Genomic DNA, 6000 nt, shown 5'->3' with positions numbered 1-6000 from the left:
TGTTTTGATGTATAACATTGAGGACGATGTTCCTCTAAGGGGGTCGGGTTTGTAACAACCCTAGGTCACCCTCTTGTAAATATTGTTTTGTGAACTAATGTAAAAATTAATAAGAATTTTAAAATATGGTTGGACTGAAAGTGGACACATATTCAATCTTTGGAGGAGAAGTGTGGGGAATCTTGCTTGGGGAAAGAAACAAACTTTAAAACTATCCATTAATGAGCACATGTCCCCTTGTTTCATTAAAGGAACAAGTTGAGCTTTCATAGGGTGCCTTTCTAACTAAAGGCATGAATGTATAAGAATTAATTAAGGCTATGTATGGGCGTATGGAAACAAGGATGAGAAGTCCCACTGCCATGGAGGGGTGGCTCTAGTTTGCATGCCACAAGATGCCTTACATGAAAGAGAGGGAGAAACACAGGGATCAAAGAGATAGAGGAAGTTGGAAAAATGGATAGAATGGTGTGGAAGGACAAACATAGACACTAAGGAGGCATCAAATATTTGAATATGAGGAATAATAGGTGGAATAGTGTGCTTTGTATCCTTGTGTTCTTGTTCGGGTGGAGACTTAACTCTCTGGATTTTTGAGTATTAGTTGAATAGGTGGAAGCCAAGATCTTTGGATTCCCATTAAGCCTATTAAGTGGAATTCATATTGTGCTCTAGATCCCTACAAGGACATGTGTAAGAATGATGGTTTTGGATTCCTGAAGTGAAAAGTGCATGGAGATGCTTGGAACTCTATATTCCGGTAATGTTGTTTTTGTGGATAACTATATTTTTATTTCCCTAAAATTGTTGTGGGGTTGAGCACTAGATGTTCAAGATTTCCTAAACCTATTGTGGGGTGGATTTATAGAGCCTTTAGATTCCCTAACTTGGTTTTGTGGGGTGGAGACACTATGTACTCTAGATTCTTAAATGCTAGATGGAGGCACTGTGGACTCTAGATTCCCAAGTGATTGTTCATGTGACTAGTGTTGATTCCATTGAGCACTTCACTCCTTAGTCTCTGAAGTTTTCTCAAAGGTGGTTAACTGCAAGAAAGAAAAACAACGGAGTGGAAATATGGTTGGGAGGATAGTTGAAGTTCATCTCCCAATTTCTAGTCGTCTAACTATTACGATAAGTGACAAATTAAATTTCCATGCTTATTTATGCAATGTGAATATTACTTATGTTGTTATATAGTCTTGGATTGTTTGTAATTTCAAGGATTTGTATATTTTGTGTGTGTTGCAAATAAATGTATTATGATTTTTTATCTTATTTGTAAGGGCATGATAAGTGTTGTGTGTTGAGATTGGTAGCTTGGGAGGTACTTCAAACCCTAGGATCTAGGGTTTTGGAGGAATGGGCACCACAAATGTGTTTTGTGGGCTTAGAACCCAAGGAGGGGGTTTTGTACCCAAAGGTGTGGGGCCAAAACCATGAGGATATTTGGACACTTAGCACTTGGAGAATGTAGGGAATCCTTAAAGGAGAAAGACGCCACTTGAAGCACCAGGATATGGCTTGTAGAAATGGAGTTATTATTTTTTGAATGTTTTGTGTGGGTGAATTTGTCTCAAGGTAAAATTGGCCTTACTATAAGCTACACTTCTTGATAGGTTGGACGTCACCCCAAAAGAATGTATAAAACGAGGAGAGGAGGAACCTCATTCCTCATTAACCCAAGTGCAAACATATCATATGTGAGAGCATCTGAAGTTGGGGTAGCCACAACTTAGGAAAGAGGGCAAGGACGTGGAAGTTTGGGACTATTTTGAATCCATTGTAGGTTCGAGGAGTGTAGGAGGTTAGTCACATGAGATAGGGGTAGTTCTGGGCATAAGTTTGAGTGAAGATATCTGTGATCAAGGCCTAAGGTTACAGGACAATTTTGGGTGGGACCAACGCTTGTTTGAGGAGCTAGATTAGGACTAGAACAAAAACAAACAAGGCCACAAGTTCCTAGGAGAATAACATTGTTTGGGAAGACCTTGTAGGAGGAAGAGCGAAGAATTTTGAGGTATAGTTAAGGGTTGATATAGTGCCCTAACTAGGCTGAAAAATATTCAGGACATAAGTGATCAGAACAAGTTGTAGACAACAGGAAGAAGGTGTTAGGAAAAATACTGAGAGGGGGTGGGGGGGTTGAATTAATATTTTAAAATACACTAAAACTTTTCTTTTCTTATCTATATTTTTTTACTCAACTTTACTAAAATAAACATGCATATGTATATGACTGTTATGCAGACAACTAGCGTATATCTAGTTAGTTTACTTTTCAGTTAATACATCACCTGTTAAACCTAAATCAGTGTATCAGTACTTCAATAGGCATTAATTAAAAAATAAACATGTGCAGTAAGAACATGATAAACCATCACACATAAGAAACACATCAACACACATGAACACTAGGATTTTTAGGTGGAAACCAAATGTGGGAAAAAACCACCGTTGTCGTCGTCTTTGTCTTCTTTCTATTATTAAGAAAACATTCTTACAATCTTGTACTGGAACAGACTTATACCAGCACATAGTCACCTACCTACAGAAAGCTACTAGCTTTTCTCATTCTCCAACACCCACTGGAATGGAGATCCAATCCCCTAATATCGTTTACCGAAACCCACTGAAAGGGAGCTCCTACCCCCTGATCTGATTTACCATCTACCATTGGAAGGAATATTCAACTTCCTCACTGAAGGCTCCAACCCGTTTCAACAAATTTTCAAACTAAACCCACTACCATCATTTAAGCCCAATATCAAATATCAAACTGAAACTGATCACTGCAACAAATCACTCAATCATTGAGCAACTCAATCAACCAATTATTGAACCAACAAATACCCAAATCAATCACCTTATTATCAAACAATCAAAGCAGTGAGATTATTGTAAGCACATTACCAATACTAAACCCAAACACAAAATCAACTTACTAATCTAACTGAAAACCCTAATGAATAAAATATTAGAATTTATATGCTACTTTACGTTAGCATATATGCGTATATACGTGATTTCCATGAGGCATACTCATGTACATATCTTAAAACACTAAACCCTAAAACTGAATCACCGATATTCTAAGATACACACTGAGTTAAGTGTTGAACCACTGAATCATTCTGAAACTATCACAAAACCATCACAGATCTTCAACCACATATAGCTAGAAGCATCATCACTCTTCAGTCAATCAATTCAACTTCGAACATCATTGTTAAACTATGATCATCAAGTAAGACTTCATTGATAGACAAAAGAAAACACAACAAGACTGATTGGACTGATCATGCATTTTATTCAACAAAGACCTAGCTTATATACATGATTTCCACAAAGAATTTTCGCGTGTATACACACTTTTAAGGAATGAAACACACATACAGATCAAAATAGGTACGCGAATTACCAACATCAAAGAGCATATGTATGTGAATTCCAGGTTATATGACCCACGTACAGATCTACAAATACTAACTTAAAGCTTTACTACACATCATATCTTCAGAACAAATTCATCTCTCGACATACATAATAAAACAAGCATCAAACACAAATATCACAGATCAAACCAATCTACTATAAAGATAGTAATTTCATATCTATTGGATATCATCCATCATCAAATTCCTAAGTGCATAATTAGTTTCATATCAAACTATACATTAATATCCCATTACATGCACATTGAGTTCAGATCGAACTATAAAATATTCATTACTTACTCTCTCAGTACTTTGATCTTCATCTCCTTATATAGCTTAGGACTTATCTGATACCACGGGTCAAGACCATACTAATGCCGATGATATTATTTGACGGGATCAAATATCCATTGTTGGGCTCAATCCTATGGATCAATACCATGGTAAATACCCTTGGTATTTAGAATACCATGGTGCGGAAAATGTACACGCGTTTTCTTCTTCATACACACGTGTATACATGGATTTTCTTTACAGAACCTGCATATGCTTCTTCAAATTTCATCTTTATCATTGCTCTATCTTTGTATTAAAATTCATTTGACCAAAATCTTTGTCACATGTAGTCACATCCTGTTGACATATTTATCAATTAGGTTTCCATAAAAATAAAACTCATCAAGTAGGTTTCCATCGAGGACAACACATTTGTCATAGTGCCAACAATCTCCCCATTTGGACTTGATATAAACTACTTTGGTGTTTGGTCACACCAACCTGTAAAACACATCAAGCTAAGCACCAAGATTTTCAAACACCAATTTATTGTCCCCCTTTGACATCAAGGGAAAAGGGTTGACTAATGTTGAATGAGCACTATAGATCTGATCTGAATTGATCATGCTCCCCCTTAGCACATGCTTAATTTTCTGAAGATATACAATGAAGTACATCACTCTAGATATGAATTCTCCTATCACCAAGGACTCAAACTTACATCAACCAACCAATCATAGTGGGGTTACAAGTTACATCATATGCCCAAAAAGATGGGATTACATGACTTGACCACAATAGTCCACATATGACTGAATTTTACAATTATTACATCATAGGTCTTTACATGACCTTTACATAGATATGACATTTATAATAAAGACAAAATACCTCAATAAGACCATGATAATCATCAACAACTATCATATATCGTTTAGGATCTACACCATAAGCATATGTTAGCATCAATATGAACATTATCAATAAGCAATGTAATATCATCAACTATGCATCAACAATATAATATTATTCCGTAGAACTCATCCCCTTGACCTCATCAAAGTCATATAGATCATTTGCAACACAATAACATATCTTTTCATGCATCAACATTCAAGAACTTCAGCAACATAAGCAACATCACCATTGATAAGCATCATTACGTACCAAAAAAAAGCAAACATAATGCCAACAATGCATTATTAGAAGCATAGCAAATGCTCCCCCTAAACCTGGGCCATATCTACAGACTGTTCTCAACCAATTCCAGGACTAGAAAGCAAAAAGTAGATATTTTTTATTCATCATAGAAAAATATACGTGACTGTTCAGTTTAGAAATTGCATATATATGTGACTTGTATTCATAGGATTTTCATATAGAAACTAAAATACTGAAACTTCTTAAGTTCAGCTCCCCCTGAGCCTGTACTATCTGTACTAGTTCATTGCTACGTCATCAGATGCATTGCCATTAATGTAAGCAATAATGAATATAAAAAAAAACCATGGGAGTCATCATAAAGACACATATGTATTACTATCCTTGAACTTGAAGGGTCAACAGAGTGATGAAGCAGATACCATTCCTAATTTATGTCTGAGATATTCAAATGCATCACGTGAAAGTTGTTTTGTAAATATGTTAGAAACTTATTCTTTTGAGGGAACATATTCCAGTTTGACCTTTTGTTCAAGCACCTATTATTTTAAGAAATGATATTTAATTGGAATATGCTTGGTATTGGAGTGCATAACATGATTTTTCAAAATACTAATGGCACTTGTGTTATCACATAGAATGTAAATGGGTGGAGAAAAATTGATTTGAATATCCTGCAAAGTTTGCATCATCTTGAGAAGTTGTGTGTAGCAAGATGCAGCAACAACATATTTAAATTCTATAGTAGATAAAGCAATTGAGCTTTGTTTCTTGTTGAACCATGATACCAAGCAGGGCCCCATATAGAGTTATCCTCAACTAGTGCTTTTTCTATCATCAACATTTCCTGCCCAATCTGCATTTGTGTAAGCATGAAGAGTAAGATCTGCATCTTTGGGATACCATAAACCAAACTCTTGAGTGCCTTGTAGATATTTGAATATTCCTTTGGCTACCTGAAGATGAGTTTCCTTTGGATTAGCTTGGAATCATACAACAATACCAAATGCATGCATGATATGTGGTCTTGTTCCTGTAAGATAAGTACACTTTCGATCATGGATATGTATTTTGGTTGGTTGAATGTGAGAGAATCATCATGTGAACTAAGACTACATCCTGTCAC

This window comes from Pinus tabuliformis, chromosome 4_2 (assembly GCF_031772625.1).
Source record: "Pinus tabuliformis cultivar Carrire ecotype Pingquan chromosome 4_2, CPIR1, whole genome shotgun sequence".
Lineage (NCBI taxonomy): Eukaryota > Viridiplantae > Streptophyta > Pinopsida > Pinales > Pinaceae > Pinus > Pinus tabuliformis.
Note: the sequence above shows the minus strand (reverse complement) of the source record.